Below are 26,966 nucleotides of genomic sequence, written 5' to 3'. Positions count from 1 at the left end.
CCTTAAAGTGGTTCATTACGAGGTAGAAACGTAGTAATTTCAAGCTGTTCTAAGCGCTGGTTGGTTTGTTTGTTTTGCTCTTGCTGTTCCTGTTGTTGCTGTTGAAGCCACATGAGAAATTGCTGTTGCTGCTGGTGTTGTTGAAGCTGTTGTTGCCATTGCTGAAACCGTTGTTGTTGGTCCAGAAGCGATTGTTCATCAAGAAATCTGTGCTGTTGATTACTGTCATCTCGTTGTTGCAGTGAATTTTGCGTCTGTATAATATCTAGATGGCGCTGAGCAACTCCAACGTTGCCTGGTTTAGAATTTCCTTTCGCTACTGCAGCGTAGTAGTATAGTATGTATTGCCATTGGCACTTTATGACAGTTGCTGTTGTATTATATTTTTTTTTCTTTTGAGGCAGTTGCTGTGGCCGCTACTATAGTAATTGCGGTTGCTGAAAATTGTGACGCAATGCCAATTTTCCAGCCCTTATGCTACGGCCCATTTTACAGGTAGGAAATTGTTGCGGCTCTCTACCATTTGTAGTGGGATAAGAATGGTCTACGTGGGACATTGCAGAGAAGCGATTCGACCAGGTTGTATTTTTCACGCTCTTGGTTGTTCCCATTGACCGGCGAAGATAGTTTTGGTACCATTCACAACATTCATTGCTGGCCATGTGGTCTCCTCCACAGTGGATGCAGATAGGCTGCGCTTCAGAGACGCGTCCATATTGTGTAGTGGCGTGATCTTATCCACACTTGGCGCAATTTCGGTGCCGGCGGCAGTATTTGGCTGTGTGCCTATACTGTTGGCAGCGATGACATTGTGCGATTTCCGTTGCTTTTCGCATCCTTTCAATCTTCACCATCTGGCGGCAAAGACTAAATCTTATAAATTTAATTAATTTCGGCGCAGGGCTTAATATTGATGACCAACTATTTTTTCCATAGTATCCTTAGATGTAGGATTATGAATATGAAGAACATCGTGTCCAACTGCCTTCAAGCTATCTGTAATATTTTTGTTTAGGGTGCTGTGATGTAGACCTCTAATTACAATTCCGTGCGGTTTTTCCGTTTAAATTTGGTATGTATGATATTCAATACCTCCTTCTTCAAAATGGTTGATATATGCCCATTGTGTTGTGCACATTGGCAACGTCTTTTCTGAGTTCAAAAAGTTCATTTAATTTACTGACATTTACAACTATTTGTGGTGGTTTTGGGCCCTTAAGTTGTATGTCTCTGTCTTCAAATTTGTGGACAGGGCAGAGAGATCGGCGAGTTCCGATCTGCGTCATGGGAAATTCCTTCATCATCACTGTCTTCATGATCCACATCCATGTCCAGCACTGCAAATCTGTTTTCAGAGCTTGCTTTATTGCTGATGGTCAATGGTGAAGGCAGAATGGATTCTCTGCTTACGCACTAGAAGTAGGTGACAGAGATTTCTTATTCTTTTTTCTTTTAATCATTCGTTGCTTTTGGGCATCCAGCAATCTATTGGCAGAATCGCTGGTCGATGGCTCTACAGTGTCTGTGGAGCATATTGGTTTATGGCCATCATGGCTATCAATACGTCTGCCGGGGCAAGAGCTGCTGGGCTTACAGTGGTTACAGTATAAGTGGGATTACTAGCCTCAGTAGTAAATGTTAGAGTCGTAGTGGTCGTGCTATTGCTGATGTGAGTTTCAGTGCACAAAAGGCGTTGATGTTCCACTGTTGTTTGTTGTTGTCCAATTGCCGACTCTGCAATTTAGAGTCCAAAGTTTAGAATGCGTGCTGTTTTGCACAGAAACGAATGCAACGGTAAAAGCAAAATAGATAAGCTTTTTTGTGCACATGCGCGACACTTGTAAACCGTTGTAAATTTCAGTTCGCACAGGATCCGAAACAGATTTATAATTTCGATAACACTAACCGCAAATCTTAACGAAAGCTTACTGCCTTACTGCCTGTCTATTCGGCTATTCCGTGGAAATCCCTGGCTGTGTCCCAAGATTCTGTGCGGAAGCATTGTTCAAGCCTCTACTGAAACAGTTTACCTTATCTGTGGAGCCTTAACAATTGCCTCATATATGAAATAAGTCCTTTGTCATTCCTCTTTATAAAAAAGGTAGCAAATTGGATGCAAGCAAACTTGATTTATTAAGTTTCCCTTCGATCTTCTAAATTGGTTTTTAAGTTACCTGAATGGCAGGACCCCACGGGTCCTCTTTAAAAGTTATTTTTCTTGTATACTCCGAGTCACATCCGGTATCCCACAAGGGAGCCACCTTGGTCCGCTTCTTTTTATCTTATTTATTAACGACCTTCCCTGAGTAATAAAACATTTGCGTGAACCTAAGTATATATGAATTGTTATTAACTTCAGCATAAAGAAGCATAGAATATGTGCTCCTTTAAGTTCACTTCCTGCAAATTTAACGGCCTGACGAACATCAGATACGTGATCAGAATTCATGCCTTTAATTACGGCATTGAAACCAGCCACCGGAATTTATTTAGTATATCTTTGTCGTTTTCAACCGAAAACTTTAGTAAGACTACTTACCCAATATTACATTTAATTACTTTTTTTCCCGTTCGTAGAGTAAAAGGATATACTAGATTAGTTGCAAAGCAGCAATGTTTGTAACAGTCAAAAGGAAGCGTTTCCGACTATATAAAGTATATATATTGGATACTATATAAAGTATTGATCAGGATCAATAGCCGAGTCGATCTGGCTACTTCTGCCTGTCCGTATGAATGTCTTGATCTCACTATAACTATAAAAGTTAGAAGGTTAAGATCAAGCATACAGATTCTAGAGACATACCAGAGCCACTACCACTCTTAAGCCCACACTTTTGAAAAATGTTTTAATATTTTTTCATAATTTATTAATCTTGTAAATTTTCAGAGACAATCCCGCAGCGCAAATTTGTTGATTCATGTTGCCCCATAAATAAATTTCTACCATTTCTATCGATCTGCCAAAAAACTTTTTGCCACTCCCACTTTAACGTAACTGCCACGCCAACATTTTGGAAAATTGTTGGATACTTTTTCATAATCTGTACTATGGAGTGTGCGATCATGAATGGTTTTCGGTACTGAGTGTAATATATAATATACAATTTCTTTTATAATTTCCTTCTTTAATTTTCATAGCCGAGAACTAATAGTTTCCTTTTAAGTCCTTTATACATTTTTCGGCGGAAAGGTGACCTAATTTTACATGTCATAACCTTATTTTTCGTTCTTCCAAAGAAATTAGAATAACAAGATGCGTAACGGCCATACATACATTGGTTTTACACTATGCAGCCACTTTTTTGGTGACGGCCAAAATTGCTCTCTGTCCGCTCGCTTACGATGAGAGCAAAAGAAATCTAAAAATAGAATTTGCTTGTATGAGTAAAAACAAGAGACGAGTGCGAGTGTGCGTGTTGTGCTTGAAGACGTTTTTCGGGCCGAAATCAATTTTGATCAAAGAAACGAATTCACATATTTGGGGTTTTTTATCCAATATCGTAGCAATTTAAAAATATCAAATTGGAATACAACAAAACAAAAAAACTAAAGCTGAACAACTGAATTTAATGTGCATTTTAAATAATAAAAATTGATCATTCACATACATCATATTAAGCCAAATGGCTTAATAAATATACTAAATAATTAAGGAAAACACAAAGGAAGTATTATTACTGCTGTAATTTAAAACTTAAATTTTCCAAAAAGAAGACATTACACTGAGGAATAAATATTTCATAAAAATAATACGTAGTAGAAAATTAAAATTTATATAATAAATAAAAATATTTAAACTGTTTATTGTAAAAGTCATATCTTGAGGCACGAAGTGCGGACACAGACACAAGGAATCAACAATCGTTGCCTTATTAATATTTCACACGTCGCAAGCTGAATACTCTAATGACAAATATTATAATATAGTAATTTTTGAAATTTATTTTGTGATATTATCTTTATAGATTCGGCTATATTTAAATATTATATAAGCTACATTTAAATAATAATAACGTTAAGGCAATGCAAAGCAAGAATTTTTTACATGGTGCCAATTGATCAAAAATAATATAGAATTAAAGTCTAAGAACTTCTTAGATGAAGGGCATGTTTTGTCAAATTTACAATGCATGTCACTGGCATGCCTATAAAAGAGCTGTTCGTTGTAGAGCTCTCCGCTCTTAAACAAAAATTCGAGAGATACTGGAGCCACCTCTAGAGCCACGCCGAAAAAATCGTTTGCAAAAAAATCGAATGGTGTTCCTCATCTTGTTATTCTAGTGTCTTTGGTCTAAGGAATCGTCACTATTCTTTTTATAAATAACGCCATTAAATAATTAAAATGAATTGCAATTACCTTCCTGTACGGCTGTTTTTTAACTTGATTATTTCAGGCTCACGGGGTTTCCAATATAATCACTATTATCTGTGTATTTCGCTAGGGGCTCTATGACGTTGTCGCTATTTTCTATTTTCACTATTTCCAATGACCGCTATCTTAGGGTTTATGGCTTTTTTACTTAATGTATGCTCCAAATTTAATTAAATTCAAATCTGTCATTATTTTAAAATGTCTATGCTCTAAATAGACTCTAAATTGACTTAATGCATTAATAATCGCTAGGGTTTCAACTCGAAAATATAATAACTAGACTCAGCTGCATAAATTTCAAGTGAACATCACGATCTTGTCTCTGTCCAATGCGAGCTAGCGTCTGTGTGAAGTTCAGTCTCACGATTAGGGATAAAGATCGCTAATACTGGAGGATTAGATAAAACAGTTTTCAACGATTGAAAAACATCTAATTGTTCTTCATTAAGGGAAAATGGGCCTTATTGTTTTAATAAATCCTCTAAAGGTTTCTCAATTTTTGCAAAGGATGGTACAAAAAGCCTAAAATATAAAAAAAGTCATAAGAAATTCACATTAGGTTGGGATCACTAATACGATCTAATAATTTCTCTAGGATTTCTAAATGTTCCTCTAAAGTTTTGGTAGTGTGAAGAGTCTAAAACTCCACACAAATCTGGATGCAAGGGAGCAGCCTAGCAACAGCGAAGACAACCGCGATGCAGGAAGAATCAACGGCGGTCAGGGAAAACGATGATATATGGACCTTGGACCCCGGCAAAGCGGAGAAACCGTGAATTAACGTCATCGTGCAGTCGGAACGGAATCTGAAGGCGGAGGAGTAGGGATCAGTCAGCCAGACCGCGCATGGAAGAAGATAGTGAGACGGAGCATTGAAGGAAGGAGTTCGGGAGTGAGAACGCGCGGATAAGTCGGAAAAGAATAAACAGTGGAAGCGTCGGGCAGCAAGAGGCCCGCAGGACATGGAAGGACGAGCACTGCACGTAAAGAGTGATCCTCGGAGGGGAAGACAAGTACCTGGCGTGTTCGAAAGGGACAGTGGAGTCAGTGGTTAAAGCTGGTCCCAGGCCGAGCGTTGCCTCGCCCGTGGACGATACACACTGCCCCAAAACATCCTAATCCCGGCAGGGCCGACACGTCGTCCGTTGTCAAGGAGTACACAGGACAACGAAGGCAAGGCGTTGCAGGAGAAACGCCGCAGGAGCAGCGAGATCACCGGAGGAGTCAGCCATAAGATTGTAGAATAAATCGACTATTATAAGAACCAACTGCTTTTCCTTGGTCGGGCAATCACACAAATCATGAATTTGGTGGGACGAACGCACACACTCTCTGAGCTAGCCGTTGCAAGCAGACATAGAAAATCAGTTCGTTACAGTAGCCACCACATACACTTACACCATATCTGATTGTTCTTAATAAAGTCTAATAATACTTCTGTAATAAATCGTTGAAAAATGGCTTATTCATTCTTTAAGCCAAAATTTTTTTTTTTTTTTTTACTTTGCTTTTATTTATTGAATCTTCTTGTATAAGAACTAACAATAAGTTTAAAAATCTTAACTATAACAAGTATTTTTTGAACAGTTGTATTATTTTTCCAACTGTTCTACGATTAAACGGCCCTAATAATTTATTCGCTGGGTTGGTAGGTCCTTTCGCCGGAGACGGGAACGGCTGCTGAGCTGGATTAGACCTCGCGCTAGGTGGTTGGGGTGCGTGTAAAGCTTGCTATGGTATTTTTCCTTAAGTTCCGTGATTGCGTTGGTAACTGATGGGATATTTAAGTCTCTTTTGATGTTTTCACTCCGAACGTACCACGGTGCCCCAGTGATGGTTCTCAGAATCTTTGATTGTGCTCGCTGAATGATGTCAATATTGCTGTTGCTGGCATTGCCCCATAACTGTGAGCCATAGGTCCAGATTGGTTTCAATATAGAATTGTAGAGCAAGACCTTGTGATCTAGCCAGTGTAAGTTGTTGGCTTTGAGTTTAAGTTGGTTTTATTTTGGCTTCAATGTGCCTGCGCCATGTGAGTCTTCTGTCAAGGTGTACTCCTAGGTACGCTACTCCTCTGCTTTCGGGAGTGGTATGTTGTTCAATAAGAGCGGAGGACAGTCTTGTCTGTTTAGCGTAAACGTCACGTGCTTGCATTTTTGCTCGTTTACTTTTATTCGCCAGTCAGAGAGCCACTTCTCAATGTCGATGAGGTACAGTGCCAACTGTGCTGTAGCTTGGATAGGGGACCTTGAACGACTAAGGATAGCTGTATCGTATCTATTTGTAGGGATGTCGGCTGTATAGATGAGGTATAAGGTTGGCCCAAGAACGCTGCCTTGAGGGACTCCAGCCTCAATTGTATGATCAGTGGAAGTGGCAGTGTTGCACCGCACTGAAAACTTTCTGTCATAGAGGTAAGACTTTAGAAGTTTGTGTGTGCTTTCGGGTAGGGATGTTTTAATTTTAAACATTAGGCCGTCGACCCAGACTCTGTCGAATGCGTCGGATACGTCTAAAAATACTGCTGTACAGTATTCGCGATATTCAAATGCAGTTCTTATTTCCGTTGTAATATGATTCACCTGTTCAATGATTCCATGGCTTTCGCGAAATCGAAATTGGTGGACTGGGATTATATTGTGGTATATCAGATGTTGATTAAGTCGGATCAGCAGGCATTTTTCGAATAGTTTCGAAATGCATGAGAGTAGACTTATTGGTCTGTAAGATGAAGCGACTGTGTGGTTCTTACCAGGCTTTGGAATCATTATGATAATCGACCTCTTCCATCGTTGTGGAAAGTAACCAAGTTTAGTGATGGTATTAAAGAGCTTGGTTATGTAGCGAACTGCAGAATGTGGCAGCTGGATGATCATTTCCGGTGTTATAAGGTCGCAGCCGGGGGATTTTTTCGGGCTGAGATTGTCTTTGATTATTTTAGTTATTTCTTTAGGACGAAACACAATTGGGGTGTGTTGCTGGTGGCGGTTTACGGGATAGGACGGTAGCGCGAATGTGCTAGTAGCCTGGTTTGGCGTGAACACATTTTGTAGGTGAGCGGCAAATGTGGTGGCTCTGTGTTCATCACTACGGGCCCAGCCACCTGAGGAATTCCTTATCGGCAAAACGGTTTCAGTCGGTGGGCGAAGAGTTGAGTGGGCTCGCCACAGTGACTTTTGTTTTGTGCCTGTTGGTGTGAGTTGCTCTATGTATCGGCGCTGATCGTCGTCCTCTTCTTGTTTCAGATCGTTGGCCAGTTTCCGTGTGGCTGCTTTTAGCTTTTAGCTTTTGTTTTGCAGTTGGGGATCTGGAAGATTGCCATTCTCTGCGTAAGCGACGTTTTACGTGGACGAGTTGCTCGATTTGTACGTTGGTCTTTTTTGAATTAATTGTATTATTTGTTATTTTGGGTGTTGCAGTAAGAGCTGCTGCAGTAAGGATGGATTGCAATGCACACGCAGTATACGGCCGCTAGTGTAAGGAGAGTGTTGTCATCCAGCTGAATGTTGATAGATGTGGCCTGAAGATGATTTTCCGCAAATTCTTTGTAAAAGTGGTGCTTCATACGGTTCCTTATGAGTATGGCGGTGCCACCGTGTGCTTTTCCGTCGGGATGATTTGTACCGTAGAAATGGTAGTCTCTTATTTGAATATTGTATTTGCTTGTGAGATGAGTTTCCGAAAGAAGCATTACGTCGATATGCTTCTCATGTAGGAATTGAGCTAGCTCAAGTTTGCGCTGTGAAACGCCATTGGCGTTCCACGTAGCTATGCGTAAGGTAGCCATTATTTATTTGATTGTTGGGCTACAAGCATTTGTATCAAAAGGTTTTGATTACGCATCATGTCTTGAATGGTGGTCTTCATAAATGTCATAAATTTCATCATGCTCTGTTGTAAGGCTTGCATTATAGCTTCAGTTTTTGTTTCCTGCTGCGCATCTGGGTTATAGTTTTGTTGTGTATCTAATTTTGTGTGCACTTCATGTGCAGTTCGGGAATTTTGGGTTGGAGGCGTCATACCTGATTTTAAAACGTTAGCAAATGTTGTCTTGTTAGTGTTGGATGTAGGCCAGGGAGCGAAACTTGCTGCTTTCGAGAAAATTACTTCTGGATTTGTCTCTGATGGTATCAGGGTAGCTGTTCCTTGGTGTGCCCGCGCCGTGTTCATTCTTTTGTGAAGACGGTTTTTCAGCTCTTTGTAGATTGGACAGCCTCTGTAGTTTGCTGTGTGATTGCCCCCACAGTTATTGCATTTTTTCTCGCATGCATTTTCTTTGTTAGTTTGACACTGTTTGGAGTCGTGGAGATCTCCACAGACTACGCACACCGGGCGAAGTGTACAATATGACCTCGTGTGGCCATACTCTTGGCAGTTTGTACATTGTACAGGAGCGTTGCGTTTGTGCGGCTCTTCTACCGTGATTCTACGGTGCAGAAGGAGCTGGAGTTTGTAAATTGGGTGAACCTCGTTTTTTCTAGGAGGCTTGTTTTCTGGTTCAAGCTCAATCTTGAAGAGTGGTTGGGGCTGCCTGTTTCTGTTTTTGATATTGAACACGCTTTTGGCGTAAAATCCCTTTTCCTTTAGCGCCTCAGTTATCTCTTCGGGCGTAACATCAGACTCAATGCCCTTCAGGACTACTTGCAGGCCCTTGCTGCTTTTAAGCTGGTAGGTGTAGAAGCCTATTTTTTGTGCGATAAAATAGTTTGTGACTTTTCTGTAGTCGTCCTCCGTTTTCGTCTGAAGTTTGATTTCATTGATAGTACCTCTTACGAGGGGAATTATATGAAAGCTATCTTTTCCAATAAGGCCAATCAAAGTATTTACAAGACCGCTTGTGCTCTTCTCGCGGAGGCTTTGTTTTCTTCGGTTCGATATCAACGGTTCCCAGCGGCACGTCCTCAGCGGTATCTACCAGCAAGGCAAATCTGTTGGTATTTGCAGGGGCTACATTTTTGATCAAGGTAGAGTTGTCGCGTGTATTTTTCGGCTTGTTTCCCAAATCTGAATTTTCCGGGCTGAGCTTTCGCTTTATTGTAATGTAGCGGTCCATTCCAGTCTGCCAAGTCGGCCCAGCTTTTTTGTTTACGTTTTCGTTTTGTTTTGCTGGTAGTGCAGCAGTACCGTTTATTGCTTGCGGTTTTGCTTTCGCTGACTTAGTCAGACCGTGAGCGGGTGCAGCCGATGACGAGGTAGAGCGGGCTGTCGGTCTATCTCCAGCTGTTGTTGTTGGAGGTAGCGGGGCTTCTGTCGGAGCTAAGAGAGCGGGAGAGCAGGAGCGCGCTCTTTCTTGATTTGTTGGTAGAAGAAGGTTTCTTGGGCTATGGGTTATTGACCGCTCGATGTCTGCGTTTGGGGTTGTCGGTGAGACGTAGGAGAAGTACGCGTTGTTGCGTTGAATTGAGAGCCGGCGTTCGTCATGCTCGCGCTGACGCTGAGCGCGAGTGTCGTTCTGACTCATAGTTTTATTATTTAAGATAACAAATCACTATATATTTAAGCGATCTTGCATCGCATAGAGCGTCTCTTTCGCTTTCGGATTTTTTATTTAGTTTATTTTATTTGGCGTTCACTTCACTCAAAACAACCGATTTTGTGCGGAGCACTATAAAAACGTCTTCACACGTCGGCGATCGATGTCGAACCTTTAAGCCAAATGGCATTCGTAAATTAATGTTGATTATTTTCTTGATAACTATCTATTTCTTTTTGATTATGTAATTTTTCCTAATTAAATTATTTTTTTTTTTAATAACTAAAATTATTTTTATTAGTTTCCTTATAGTTATCGGTTATTTATTTGTGAAAAGAGATGCACAAAATATGTTATTACTGCCGTAATTAACAGTATTATTTGAAAAGTTATATTCAGCATTTGTTTGTTATGTCATAATTGGACTTTCATTATTTTCATTGAATACCATCTTAGTAAAGTAAATGTAGTAGGTAGTAGTTAATGGTAATAATGTATCTTCTACGTCTAATAAACTAACTTTATATGCTTTTTTATATGCTTTATATGCTTAATATTTGTCCACATATTCCGTGGTATTATTAGGAACTAAAAAAATAAAACTTGATGGACCTGTGTCAAATAAAAAAAAAAAAACAGTAATGCAACTCTCTTCAACGTAAAAAAATCATTACTTAACAGATGCTAGGTTTTCAGGGTCCGTCAGCTTCTCATATTGCACGGCGGCTACAGTGGTGAAGATCCTCTTCTTCGGGCAGTCCTGGTATTTGTGGTCCTGACTATAGCAGTGGAAGCAGGCACCTTCTGGTCTCTTTACAGTTGTGATCCTTGCTGAAGATGTATTTATTTGGTCATCATAACGTTACTCGAACCATTCGGATTTGCAAAAACCAACAGCTGATCACCTATTTTTACTTTGTCATATATGGTTATCTTCTTACGCAAATCATCCAGTGAGTGATTCACAAACGAGCCCACTCACAATTACACTAAATACATCAGAATCCGCTAAAATTACTTGCTTTGAAATGCCACAAAGCGATGTAATATTGTAGTGTGCTTTCATCAAGCGATCACTTTTCGTTCAGAAACCACTAGCAGCTCCCTGCTCAGTGCATTCCATGTCAAAGGATTTAATTAGATCATTTGAGTTTCAGCTAATCCACTGAATATGCGCTTTGCGTAGATCGGCGTTGATTTGGTACGCCATAAGTGTACCATTATGTGTTAAAAATCCCGCAAAGTAATGAATTAAGGCTTCGACGTCTTTTATTTCAATGACGTGATTTCTACTTGTTCTCGTCCCTCCTTCCATTAGCTTAACTTCTGCTTCCAGTTCAGCTTAGGAGCTAGGTGCAGGTTTTCCAAGTTGTTTGCATCTCTAAGTGTATAAGTTAAGACAATTAATAAGTAAACTTAAGACAGTATAAGTCTTGCGCGATTATTGGATCACCCAAGAATCTTTTTGCTGGTGTCAGCACTTTGCTGGATGAGCGGTCGGCTTGCCGGTCGCGGTTAGCTCTAGTACAGTTGGATAAGTTTTTAAGTTTTGCTATGATCGCTGATTCAATAAAAAATCAAGCTCATACATCGAAGCTCCGTCGACGCGCGGTATATCTTCTTATTATCACGCTATCTGAGTCTCTACGCCAGAAGCCTTCGTAAACATCCTAATTCTACATTTGGATATACAACCTGCAATCCTTCGCGAAGACAGTTGCGTGGAAACCAACTCCCGTATAATCGCCAGGCCTGCGACTTGGGACTGCCGCGTGGGACTTTCCAGTGATTACATGCCAATTATGTCATGCTCAATCAAACAGAATCCACGACACAAAAAACATGAAAGTGGGCTGATCAAGTCTAAGACAACTTCAAATCACACAAGGAGAAAGTAAACAACTTATGTACCCAAAATCTTAACATATAAAATTTTCAATAAATTATTATCAGCCGTCTCTAAATAAAAAATGTCACATGCCAAGTACCCGGTTATTAATGTAAACGTAACTTTCTGCCGAATTAAAATATTAAATATTTGGCCTCTAAATAACTTGCGCTTAGTGTTAATCAGTTAATGGCCTTATGAGTTTCCCAGGCCCATATAGGGAAACCAAATCACAAAGTGATAGTGAAGAAGAACTCGCCTCACGGAACCTTAAACATCAACTGGCACAGGCAGAAAAAACACATACCCAATGAATGTGTCCCAAATTGAAATGTTAGTTCAAGCCGAGTTTGCGGATCAAATTAGTGCCGTTAACCAACAATTACAAAATTTGCGCCGGGGGTGTGATTTCATAAGCCAGTAAAACCTACTGACTTTTAGCTTCAAATGCATCTTCTGTCTAGATGAACTTCGAGGTAAATGGCTGAATCACTTCGTGGAATTTGGACATTGTTTAGAGTTAATGGGGGACAGCTACGCCTATTAAGCGTAATTGTGGCATGTTTGCCTTTCTGCTCATTGATTGTAAAACGCCAGTTAGCCAGCCAATTCTTCACAACAGTTAGGTGACCTGCCAGGTGCACTGATGCTTGCAGAGGGCATTTCGATCGGCTGAGAATTGAGGTGTCATCAGCAACAGTTAAAAGTGTTGTTCGATCACTTGTAGGGATGTCAGCTGTGTATAGGAGATACAGTTTCGGACCAAGAACGCTACCCTTAGGGACTCCCGCTTCGATGACATGGCCTTGGAGGTATTCGCATTGCACCTTTTATAGCAAAGCTTCTTTTGAAAAGATAATATTCAAACAGCTTATGTGTATTTGGTGGAAGGAGTGTTATTATTTTATACATAGGGCCCACTAACCACACTCGGTCGAATGCCACGGCCACACCTCCCGCACCTAAAAAAGAGAACAGGAACGAGGAAATGAATATAATATAAAATAACTATATTAAATATTACTGTTAGTAGGATCCAATTATGTAATAAAAAAGTTAAAATCGATTGCTTTAAGAGTGGCAGAGTCAAGATTACAAATAATAGAATAAAGTCTATTATAGTCAGAACATAAAACTCTGTAAGGGTCATACATCAACAATGATTTAAGATAAGGCGTAGTTTCTAGTGAATCTACTTGGAACCGAGAAGTTAAGGCGACTAATCAAGTCGGGACTCTAAACATCCCCACAAATAAACTTACAAATAAAGACTGTTCCAAGCGTTGTTCTACGGTTAGCTAGGGAAGGTAAATTAAATAAAAGTAGTCTACTGGAATAAGGAGGTAATATACGGTTTGCATCCCAATTTAGGCGCCGCAAGGCAAAAAGTAAGAAGTTTTTTTGGACCGATTCAATGCGGTCCGAGTGGACTGCGTATTGTAAACTCTAAACAGGTGATCCATACTCGAGAATCGGACGGACTAACGAAATAAATAAGGGTTTAGTCCTGTAAGGATCATCAAACCAAGCACACCCCTGGCTTTATTGACAATAGACGAAATATGGTCAGAAAATTTTAGTTTAGGGTCCAGAAGAATACCAAAATCATCAAACCCGTGTTATTCTGTCCAAAGAGCACCCACTTAGAGTGTAAGTCGTGCGTTTTGGGTTGGCACGACAAAAGGTCACAACTTTACACTTGGAGCCATTTAAGTCTAATACGTTATCCCGGCACCATATTTGAAATCGGTCTAGATCGGATTGTAAGTCCAAATGGCACGAAGTGTCCTTGTGTTGGAGGCATTATTTAACATCGTCTGCGTACATAATTATGCGCGAATTTTTTATTATTAAGGGGAGGTCGTTAATCAATAAGGTAAAAAGAAACGGACCAAGATGGCTCCCTTGTGGGACACCGGATGTGACTCGGAGAATACAAGATAAAGAATTTTTAAAGAGGACTTGTTGTGTCCTGCCATTCAAATAGCTTGAAATCCAATTTAGAAGATCAACAGGGAAACCTAAAAGATCAAGTTTCCTTACTAGAAATGAATGATTAACAGAGTCAAATGCTTTACTAAAGTTAGTGTAGACAACATCTGTTTGAAGATTATAATACTACGTAAGAAAATCATGGGAGCAGCACATGATTCTCAATTAACCATGTTACAGTTTTAAACTTTCAAGCAATTTTTTCCATATTGGATTTTATTTATAACGATAAAAAAATAACCAAGCCATATTCTCGAATCAGAATTAAGTACCCTTATACAGGGACGCTTAAGTATTACAGAATTCTACAACGAAGTAAACCAGAAAATGACATGGAAAAAAATATGGAAAAGACAGCGAAATAAAAAAGGAAACGAATAAAACAATTAGGATCAACGTGCTTAGAATTTTTATTTCTGGATTGAACAGTTTAATCTCAGATACACTTTTTTCTCTAAACCCACCAGACTTGCCAAATAACTACAATCGCCAGAGTAATAATTATAGACGGGGGTATAATAATAACAGACATAATCATAATAATTTGTAGCCAAGACATAATTTTAATCGATACCCAACACAAAAACTGAATCTCAAACCCCGTTGAAAAGAGAAGCAAATGGGACCGTAAGTCAAGCACCCCAGAAGGGAATGAGAATATATGACATTGATGAGGATCATATTTTAGATCAGAACCGTACAGGGGAGTGGCTCATATAACCAGAATAGACAGAAAAACAAAAAACAACTAAAAATATTAATTGGCACAGATGCCACATCTTGCTATATAAAAAAAGGAATTTATGAAAATAAAAAAGAATTGCCAACTTACAAGATTGCAAGATGATTGGGTATCATAGAATATAATGGGAAAAAAGAAAAGCTCGAATATTATGACAATGAGGATTTGTGTTCAATTCAGGAAAAAAATATTCTTCCATTAAAAGAATATATTATAAAAAAAAATATTCTGATAAACAAAAAGTATTTAAAACCGAAACGGTAATGAGCAAAGGAAGTTTTTATAGCATGGGATCAACGAATCCTGAGCGCACCGACGTTGAATTATCCGTCAACAAGAAAACTAATAGTTTGGGATCCACAAATCCTGATCACGCCGTCGTTGAATTTTTCGACAAAGAAAAATTTTAAATCAAATAAAAGATTTTGAAAATAAGATTTTAAATAAAATTTAAAAGGAGCATTTTGAAATAAATATGAAACTTTCTTTTCGAACAGATATTCGAGGAGAAATAAATACTAACAGGGCAATTTATAGCAAACCTTATGCTATGTCAGTCTCAGATTTCGTAAATAATGAAATCGATAGAATGCTAAAGGAAAAAATTATAAGACCAAGTAGAAGCCTTTATAATTCACGAGTCTTAGTAGTACCCAAAAAGGGTCAAAACCAAGATGGAACTCTAAGACATCGACTAGTTATTGACTATTAAAAATGAAACGAAAACACAATACCGGACAGATGCGTGATGCAAGACCCGTCTGTAATATTATCTAAGGAAAGTCAAAAAATTTCTTAACAATTGATTTGGAATCAGGATTTCATCAAATCTTAATGAAAGAGTCAGATATTGAAAAACAGCCTTTTCTATTAACAATGGGAAATTTGAAGTCTTACGTATGCCATTTGGGCTAAAAATCGCACCTAGAATATTTCAAAGAACAATATTATATTAAGAGAACAAGTCGGAAAAACTTGCCAAGTTTATATGGATGGTATAATAATTTATTTAAATACAATTGAAAAACATTATACTGATCCTCTCTTAAAAAATGTAAATTCTTTAAATTAGAAACAGTATTTCTTGGCTAAACAAAACATTAGAGGGCTTCCAAGTTTTTAGGCCTCACTGGATATTACCGAAAATTTGTCCGAAATTATGCAAAAATTGCATAATCGGTATAGAAGTACAAACACCCCATCAATCTTTATCTTTTACAATCTCGGATAAAAATCCAAACGCAGAAATTAAAAGATGGTATTCTTTCATAGAAAGTTTCACCCCAAAAATAATATATAAACCCGGAACAACAAATGTAATAGCTAATAGCAATATTACAAACAGCGATATAGAACAATCAAGCTCAGATCAAAATACACAGCATTCTGCATAAAGTAGTTTTGAAAATGTAATACATGAGACCCGTAAACCGTTAAATCAGTTTCAACTGTTATTAACAACGGGTAGGTATACGATATATGAGTTATTGAGAGTTTTTGATAAGACACGACATAAATCGAATATGATACGCCAGAATATTTAATAGGAATATTAGGAGAATATCTACCGCCAAGCATAACGGTAGGAATTCATTGCACTTTAGAAGATCTTTATCATATTCAATTACCTTTAAAAAATTATTTTAATAACAAATATCTGTTTACTAAAATATTTCTGCAAGACGTAAAGAATAATGAAGATTAAGCTATTAAAATAGAAGAAACACATAGTCGAGCTCATAGAGGACTAGACGAAAATTACAAACAAATCAATAGATTATATTCTCTCTGTTTCGCAACATCGGCTCTGTAGCAACAAGCAGAGAGGCAGATCGCAAACGGAGAGGGAGTCAGTCGAATGCTCAAGCTGAACACGTGAAGTACCAAATAAACCAACGAGGCCAACTCCTGCGTTTGTGTTTTATTTAAGTAAGAGGACCTATAGTACCCTTACATATAGTACCCCTACAATTATTGACCAAATTTATTTATCATATTAAAGGAATACATAAAAAATGTACAATTTACAACAAAAATAAATATAACATGCATCCAATTAAAATTTCTATTGGGAAAGCTCCTATTCCAACTAAAAAAAGAGAAAATTTACACCTCGATATTTATTACGCGCAAAATCTTAATTTCTTAACTTGCATGAACGCCTATTCAAAATCCCTAGTAGTAAAAGAAATTCAAAATAAACAAAATATCGAGAATAAATAATGGAATTACTTCAACATTTTCCCCACCCCAAAGTAATTATGACTGATAATGATGAACCAAGCTCCATCTTTGATCAATTCTACATTCGCAAACCCCATACACAGTACCCCGAACGGACAAGTTGAACGGGCACATGAAAGGGCACAAAGTATTTAATCTAATTGACTATTCAGAAACATTTATTAGAGCAGCAAAAGAATTCAATCAGAGCATTCATTCTACAACAAATGATAAACCTTTTCATTAATAAAATGGAACACGAAAACATTTCAAAAATTCTAAAGACCACTCAAGAATAAATGTTAGAAACACATAATGGAGGTCGTAAGGAAAAAGCATATCATGTAGGGAAAGTTGTTTATGAAAATAAACATGGAGATAGAAATAAGCTATAAGAAACAAGATATAAGAAACAGGTTGTTAAGGAAAACTTACCTAACAAAATAATAATCATTAGTAGACATAGAATTATTCACAAAGACAATATGAAGTTTAAGCAAATACATATTAAATTTCTTCTTCTTTCTTAGCCACTTCAGAAATTGATTACTCCAATCAAGAATTTTTCCTGTTTAAGGACAAAAGAGATGTTCTTAATTCAGAATCATAAGGCGACTTATTCCACGTAACTAATTTAAGTTGTTAGAAGGAAACAATCGATCTAGAATCAGGATATATAAAAAAGGATACAAATAAAAACTTACGAGCTGTACTTAATCGAATTAATTTTGTCACAGCTGATATCAACTAGATCAAAAAGAGGAATAAATGAGTTAGGCACTGTTTATACATAAATATATGCAGAATAAAATAAATGACTTCCTTGAAAACAATAACCAACAATTTTTTTAATTAATTATTTTTAATATTTTTAATTAAGTTCAATTCCAAATTGATTAACGGAATTAAACCACTTTCCGACCATTTTAAGAACTTTTTTATTGCTCAAGAATTACGAAAACATGGTTTACGATTATTAATATTCGACTTGCAAAACATAATTGATACTATTACACTAATGAAGACATTAAAGAAATATTTAATCACCAACAAAAGCCTGCAATTATTGCAGATTTAATTGATATTTCCGTATTCAAAATTGTACTATTGTAATAACTTAATTTTTAATGTCTAATTTCATGAACGAACTTTTTAATAATTATGGTATTTTATGTAAAGATAAAACTTGTTTTACCCGCTTACTAAATGGAGAGAAATCAATTTACTCTAAAATACGAAAAAAAGTAGTATAGATATCATTTAAGAAGGTGCCATTCTAATAAGTGGAAATAATATTGTAAATAATTCTCATTTAGACGGGTCATATTAAATAACATTCAACGGCAATAAATAAAATATTTCATACACCAATTTAGAAAATAAAATACTTGAGTACATAACCACTATCAACTTTAAGAATGTGGGAATATCAGATTATATAAAATACAACCATTCAGAACTTATTCTTCACAACATTAATATTTTAAACACATTTATTGAAATTTGAAATTGGAAAAAATCAATTTCATTTATATTATTAATTTTAATCATTTGAAAACTACATTAATAATAAAATTTGGATATATTATTTGGATATATTTATTTGTAACCAAACAAAAATGGCCAGAACAAGAAAAACCAAATACTGAGAAAGAATTTTTAACAGAATTAAGGGAGTTTAAACGAAATTCACAATGAATTCGTTTTTGTCATTGCCCTTGCCAGCACTTAGCTACCCGATAAGATTAATAACCAAACTTAAAGTAAACACAGCTTCCGCTTGGAGACCAAACCAACTTATTGCGCTTCAATCAAACTGCATGACATTTGGTTTATCAAACAAACAAACTATGGATACTGATGGATATTCCGCCAGAGCTTCGAAATGAAATATTTATCTAAAGTATCTGGGACATGTTATTGGGTATGGGACTATTAAAATAGACCCAGAAAAGGGGCAATCCATCTATTTAATTTCCTGGGCATAGGTCTATTAAGCAAGTTACTTCCCAATTATGCTGGTGTGGCTGATCCAATCTCAGATACTTTAAAGCAAAACCCCAAATTTCTGTGGGAAGCTCATATAGCTTTTGAACACATCAAGAAGCTCATGATAGAGTCTCCAGTACTTCATATCCCTAATTTTTTGCAGGTTATACAGGCATTGGTGGTGTTATAATACAGAAAGGCCGGGAAGGCAATGGTGTGAGGACCAGACAGACCAGATAGACCAGATAGACCAGATAGACCAGATAGACCAGATAGACCAGATAGACCAGATAGACCAGATAGACCAGATAGACCAGATAGACCAGATAGACCAGATAGACCAGATAGACCAGATAGACCAGATAGACCAGATAGACCAGATAGACCAGATAGACCAGACAGACCAGACAGACCAGACAGACCAGACAGACCAGACAGACCAGACAGACCAGACAGACCAGACAGACCAGACAGACAAGACAGACGGACAAGAACTTTTCAAAAACTGTGAATAGATTTTTGTTCAAGTCCTAGCAATGGAGAAACTTTTAAACTTCTGAGGAATCTTAATATGCTGGAAGATCGGCAGCTAAACTAAGTACGCAAAGCGAGGAGCAACGTAATGAAAAGGTTTACAATCTTCGTAGCAGGGATGTTTAGTTCACCCGGGGTCAATAAATTTACAGAAGAAACTTCCAGCAAAGTTATTTCGTACGTGGGTTTAATGCCAAACTGGTTCAAACTTTCATAAAAGGGAGAATTCGCAGAAGAAATGTTAACTGCTGCTATGAGATTGAGGACTTGCAAGGTAGTTACGTATCGTGGTAAGAATATTAAAATACGAGTTCTTTCACCCTTGTGGAAGATTGGTGGGGGGACTTGCAGTGGCGCTTAGGTTATAAATGATAACTCACCCTTAGCCCAAAAGTCTACTCTTAAGCCCAGCAAAATTGTTCTTCAAATTGCCTGTAGCATACTTTCGCGTTAGGATAAGCTTTCAGCAAGATAGGCTTTCAGTCGAGGCGAGGGAGATAATCGGGAAGATATAGAGTCGCTCCCGAATTCGGAAAGGGCTAAACACGATCTTCGAATATCCGCCCCGATCTTAGCTATATCCGCTCGAAACTTGGTCCATTTCTTTTTAATCACACCAACGATCAAAAAGGACGTGCTTTGGAGAGCATAAGAATAAGCTTGCCAGGGATTGGCACCAAGTATTATAAATTTTTTCCCAGAAAATTCGGTGCCCTTCCACCATATAGTCCCAAACCATAACAGGCTAAGCGGAGGATCGCTGCAATATGCATTTGTTATGTTAGTTAAAAACTAGTTTAGTTTTTTATTCCTCTTTAATTATTTCATTTACGAAATAATTGGCTTTCCTTTCGAAAATGTTCCCTTAATATATTGCCAAAGGTAATAATGAAATATGAAAAAAGAAACAAAATAAGTGAAACATAAAATATATATAAGTGAAAAAAACCCAAAATAAAATACTCAGTGCCTAAAACTAATATGAATTAAATAAGATTAGTGCATTGTATTTCGGCCGAAAATAAAACATCACCATTGGCAGCAAAACATAAAAGAAAAAATAATTAGAAAAAAGCAAGAGAGAATGCTAAAGTAGAGTTCCCCGACTATCAGATACCCGTCTGAAAGCGGGTGCGAACTCGAAATTTTATCAATTTTCTGGGAGATCGATAGTTACTGGGGAATAAAATGAGAAAACATTTAGAAATGGTTTAAAAGTGTTCACACTCACACTTGATTGGGGCGTTTTGTAGCTGAACGGAGGGACGTAATAATAAAACGAAGAAATATCTAAAAACTTTAAAAGTTTGGAAGTCGTGGCATTTTTGGGCGGTTTTAGTACAGTGGGCATGGGAAAAAGTTTTTTGGAAAATCGATAGAAACTAATAAAATTATCAAAAAAAAATATCCAACAATTTTTCTATAATATGGGCTTGGCAGTTTTGTGCGGTTTTAGGGCATAACAGTTGGCGTGTCAAAATTTTTTTTTCCAAATCGATACAAAATTACGAGAAATTTACCAAGTTCCCACGCCCACAAACCGCCCAAAACTGTCACGCACACACTTTTAAAAAATGTTTTGATATTTTTTCATATATCTATTATATTTTGTGGTCGTGGGAACATGGGTCAACAAACTTGCGCTGCATCTATATCTCTAGAAGCTGAATTCTTAATCCCAACCTTCTGGATTTTATAGTTCCTGAAATAGAGACGTTCATATGGACAGACGGACGTGGCTAGATCGACTCGGCTATTGATCCTGATGAAGAATATATATACTTTATATGGTCGGAAACGCTTCCTTTTGACTGTTAAAAACTTTTCAACGTTTTCTGGCAGTGTATGCCAGATTAAATTAAATTAAATGTTTGTTCCTTTGTTAAATTAATAATTCCTTTTTCTTATATTTTGATCATTTTAAATAAATAAAATTATTTTTGAATATATCTAAATAACTCAAAAATCTTAGGAAGTAATTCATTTATGCCGTCTTATTTTTATTTATATTATTATCAATATATTTACCTAACTTTTTAATTTCCCCAGCAGTGTTTTTAAAATATTTCTTCTAGCCAATTACATAAGCCAATTAGGAAAATAAATAAAATAATATTATGTATTTCAAAAAAATACGCCCACTCAAATGCCCACAAACCATTCTGATACCATTCAACTGTTTAAAATTTATTTTTTGATTTTAAACTTTTCTTCTTAATTTCTACCGGTATTCCAAAAAATGCTGAAATTTCCCCTTCGCACTTTTATAGCTGAGCAACGGAACTATAGTCGCGGAACTATAGCATTCTCTTTCAATTTTTATTTAATTATGATAAATAATTACCTAAAGGGTATATAATTTTTGACTTGCAGAAGAATCACCATAAGACCCTTCCGAATGTATCGTTCAGACGTATGACCAGCTAAAGTTTTTTGGTATGTCCACGGTTACGGATTGGAAAGTGTTTGGAGGTACTGTTCTAGAAAACAGATCAAAGCGTCTTTGTCCGAAAGCGTTTTAGCGGTTGACGCCAGTTATACTTGAGGAATAATAAACAGACGCAGCAAATTGGCCACTTGCAAGGACGCTGAACTGTAGGACCCGCCAATAACTCAAAAAACTGGGCCTGACGAAGCATTTTTTCTTAGCTGCGGGCTTGACCCATCTGCACTTTCATATACGCCCAACGGCGGAGTAACTTGATTCGCACAAATAGCAGCCGGCGAAGAAGGTCACGAAGTGCACAGTCAGCAGATTCGTACGCCAAGTGGTCATCGCAGCACGGCACGAGGCGCATGGTCAGCGTTCTGCCGTGACACTGCTAGCTTATTAAAGCTATGTTTCCAAATGTAGGCTTATGTTTGTTTTAAGAGATCTATTAACAGATCCAAGCGGATTTTAATAAAGTCTAAGTAACTCAAATACTACTTTGTTAATTTATATTATTTTAATCGACCGAAAAAAACCCATTTTCAAAAGGATTTGGACAGAAAAAGTGCGTCGGCAGACTTTCTTCTTGATCATGAAAGCCCAGTGCAAGCGTGGAAACAAGCGTCTTTATCACCGGCTTTCGGACACCCGCTTGTCGAGTACGTAATTTCAACATTAAGCGTGGCCCACGGAGCAAGGTCCCTTCAAAACAAACACAACCATAATTAATAAGTGGACTTCAATGTTAAATAAGCAATGGCGACCATTTAAAGACATGGCAGAGCACTAATATGCTTGAACCACGCGGCTGCTCGAGAACCTTCCACAAACATAACCTCAATCACATGAACCAGAGGAACACAGCTATAAACGCAGCGCCCATGTCGGCGTGGTAGACGCCAGGCCATTGTGCGACATCCCCCGGAAGTAATCAAGCCACAACTTCGAGGAGTACCTCAAACCTCACTGACCGCCAAGCGATTTCCAGAGAACTGCCCACCTTCGACGGCGACCCCCAGCTGGCCATTGTTTTTAGCAGTTAACAGATGAGTACTGAGATCGCCGCCCATGCTTACGCCGAAAACATAATGCGCCTGCAGGCGAGCCTAAAGAAAAAAATCTAGGGACATGGTCCAGAGCAAGTTAATACTGCTGGCCATGGTCCCGGAAATCATCAAAACGCTGAAAATGTACTTTGGACGCCCGGAGCACCCAGTGCTGAGCAAGGCACTCAACGAATACACTCCGGGTGGAATATTTACTCGACGATGGAAGCTTGCGAAGTTAAGGCCCATATAAACAACACGAAGAGCTGGTGGACAAGGCTAACTTAAGCTAAAATGGGCAATATATTCCAAAGAATCCTCCGTGCAGATCGCTAAGCTGCTCCGCACTCATCGGCATTTGGATAACACAAATTTCCGTATTGTTAAAATTCTAGGTGAGGGTTCGTCCGTCACACTCATCCACACCCAAATCTTTAAGCATCTTAACGTAAAGGGTGTCAGGCTACCATTATGCCTACGGTGGACAAACGACACTACGCACACTGTCGACGCATCGGAGATATCCTTACTTAACATATCTAACAAAATATCTAAGTACAAGTTGCGGGGCGTACACAGCGTAGACCACAATCTGCCTATGAAGTCACTCGACATGCCCCACATCGCCCAGAGAACCGGAGATTCAGAACGCTCGTTCAACCATTTTCATTTACGCAAACAACTGAAATCTAGCAGTGCCTCTAAAGATACGCAAAGAAGCACGGAACCAACCCATAGCATCGAAAACCCGACTGGGATAGACGCTACAAAGCCAATACCGAGGCGTGTTGCTTAAAGTTGCAGCCATTTAGGTAACAATCTTCACAAAGAAATAAAGCAAACGTTTTCATAGAACAAATCAATTCCACGGGAAACGCTATCGGCAGAGGACACCTAAACTGAACTGCGATCTTCAAAGACCGCCGATACGAAGTCGGGTTTCTACCCCATTGCCAGACAGCCAAGAGAGCGCTTTCATCCGGCTTAAGTGCTTGCGACTCAAGTTCTATAAACAAAGTGAACTACGGGACCAAAATTAGAAGGAATTAAACAACCGCATCGATAAGAACTACGGTCGCAAGCAAACGGATAAAGAAATTACACAATGATCTCGCATGTTATCTGCCGAAATTCACCACTGTCAATTCAAACAAGCCAAGATGAATCCTAGAACCTAGTTTGGGACGCCGCAACGCAATCCTATTACTTCCTATACTCTTTGCTCCAAAGACCCGACTTGCTAAAACCACTTTTCGATCTTATTCAGAGTCGGTAAAGTGGCAGTTTGTGGCGACTTAATCGAAATATTCCATCAGATCAGGGTTACCCCCACAGATGCAGAATCGCAAAGGGGATCGAGACGACGACAAAAAACCGCCTAACGTATACTTCATGAGCGCCCTTACATTTAAAATTAAATGTGATCCCTATATTTCGCATTATACTAACGATGATCGTTCTCAGAGCACCTATCCTACAGCCCCAAACGACACACGATTATCACTACGTAGGCGATTTTATTTAAAGTGGCATCAACGCAAATGCAGTAGCAATGATTGCCAGTCCAGTTAGCTTATCTACGCATCCGGAGGCTTTAAGTTCGTAACTGGTCTTCCAACTCGAAAGAGGAACTCCACAGACTGGTCGTAAGTCACTGAACGACCACTGAAAAGGTGCTCGGTCTGTATTGTTCGATTTCAAATTTAAATACGCTCGGCTAAAACGCAACGTTTCTGCCACCAACAAAACGTTAGTTTTGCACGTACTAGTGTCTAGTTTTTTTTTTTTAGTAATAAATGTCTTTATTTACATCTGCCCAGAAGGCAATCAATTAAATTTTTTGATGCGTTGACAGTGAAGTAAGTTCTTAAAACTTATGTGTGGAAACTGGTCTAATGTCTAGTGACACGTTGAGATTTATCTCATACTACAAAATCGTACTAAAACTCATCATGTTCTTACACCCAAATGGACACAATGGATACGGTGCTACTTCAATGAACGAGACCCTATAACCAATTTACAGATACATACATAAGTCGAAAAAATGGCATACGCTGATGTCTTTCACCTACAAGTATGCCAAGGGAAGAAAACAAACCTTAGCTTTGTTGCATCACAAGCGATAATTGGAACTTCAAGCTGCTGTCATCGGAGCGAACACTGAACAATTACCGACTTCCACATAATTCGAGATTTTACAGGTTTTAAGTTTCGCATGGATCCACGGAAATTTCAGTAGCCCGTAATGCATCATGTTGGTGTTAGAAACAACAAACGTGAACCAATTGCCCGATTTAAACGCGTACTCTCTGAAAATGTATTTATCTTGGAAAAATTAGATAAGGTCAGCTAATAAAATATAAAAAATATTAAATACTAAAAAGAACTCAATTTAAATAAAATTAAAAATACACAAGTGATGTAAGCACACATAATAACTGATTAAAATAAATGTAAAAATAATAATAAAAAAAATATACAAATAAAAGTACACATTTTTGTAGATTATTGTAAAACCTTATAGTATATAGTATAAGAATATAATTTAATTTCTCTGTGTTCGATGTCGCGTTAGGCCACACAGAGTTCATCAAGCATTTTTATATACATTTTTCGATTTTTATATGTTCACTTCATCAGGAACTTCTCACTGTGTATTCTTGTCTCCTAACTCTGCTATTTTTTCCTGCGCGCTTAACCTTACTTTGAGCTCTTTTTTTTTATTAATACATTTTTCGAGCAATTAATTTAAATACACATCGCAGGGTATCAATTTATTTTGGCGGCCGCGTTCCCGCTCAGTTTGCTTTCTTCTTCGGTCACTCGATGGTAAGGGCGCTCTACGACTCTGTTCTTTTATTTATTTCTGCCCGCCTAAAAAGTCAGAGCATTCAGAACTAAAATTATTTCCACGCCAGTGGAAATCGTTGTAAGTATACAACGACACGAAATTTTCACGACTTGACTCCACGACTATTTTATTAGAAAAGAAATAAAACGGAAACTCAAGCCGGGTTCCAGGCCATCGGCGGTAATTATACCAAAACTTTCCAGGAGCAGCATCTAGTATATTCCCGGGGCATAATACTGCATTTAGTATAACCCTAAATTAGAATATCACTACTGAGCGCAAGCTTCCTAAAGTTTGTCTATCGGAAGCTGTATTGTTTTACAGCTTTTAAACTTTTTCAGTCCCCACTAAAAAACCCACCCGCTACACTCAGACACCCTAGGCTGAGACCGACTGAAGGCACCTTATTTCCGAATATCCTTGGCATGATATATACCCACAACTCGTCCTTGAGGGTCTTCCTCGAGTTACAGATTTTCTTATTTTCGATATTTCACTTCTTGTTCCTCGACGAACGATACCATACGAGAACGGAGATTATATAGTTCCTCGTTCTCGTCGTGATTAATTCGCATCTGCTCAGCAGCTTGCTTCTGCATTATCTCGAAAGAATCGTGCCTGTCGAACTTCAGAGAACGATCGTCCAAAAGATTTAATCGTCTAATGAACGAGTATGTCAGCCCTGAAGTGATCATGTGCTGCTCAAATACCATATATTAAGGACTTCTACCAATACTAGAATGTACTGCAGACCTTAATGCATTCGGATGAGTAATTCATTCTAAATCCTTCTGGCTTCAAGAAAACGTACTTCGAAAAATGATCCAGGACAATGAAGATACCTATGTTGCCGCTCCTTGACCTAGGATACGGTCCGAGAAAATCGATGAAAAAACGTTTAAAGAATCACTGAGACTCAGGCGCTTTTCCTAGCGGCGGTCAAAAAGTGAAATTTGGTGCTTTCGTACTCTTACAAACCTCACATGCGGTAATATAGGACCAGACGTCAGAAACGAGAACAGGCCAGAAATAATAACGTCTTATTATTTCAATAGTTTTGTGAATGCCACCATGTGAAGCCAAAGGACTGTCGTGCGAGCGAGAAAGGATCTTTGACTAGTTTTTTGTACTCGTCAGACTGGAAGAATTCGGAATCTAAATCAATAATCAAGCCTTCTCGCAAATCCACAGCGTCCAAAGCCTCTTTATTTACACGATAAATTCACGCTAGTCGTGAATTTAAGTCGTGATTGGACATTAACCACTTAAGCGACGCATGATCGGTTATTTTTTTTTGAAGAGCTACTTAAGAGTAGCAGAAAGAATTTGGAAGTTTCCGGTACCATCCACACAATACCCGGACACTCCGCACACTTTTCAAACTCTTTCGTAACGGAAAATCGGCGATTCCAGCTACTT

General features: G+C 38.1%; 1 pseudogene; it reads right to left on the bottom strand.

Moving 5' to 3' along the window:
- Positions 1-21,592: 21,592 nt before the first annotated feature.
- On the bottom strand, positions 21,593-22,124 carry CR43170 (annotated as a pseudogene).
- Between the last annotated feature and the right edge of the window lie 4,842 nt (positions 22,125-26,966).

This window comes from Drosophila melanogaster, chromosome 3L (genome assembly GCF_000001215.4).
Source record: "Drosophila melanogaster chromosome 3L".
NCBI classification, from domain to species: domain Eukaryota; kingdom Metazoa; phylum Arthropoda; class Insecta; order Diptera; family Drosophilidae; genus Drosophila; species Drosophila melanogaster.
Note: the sequence above shows the minus strand (reverse complement) of the source record. Positions and strands in the feature narration are given on the sequence as shown.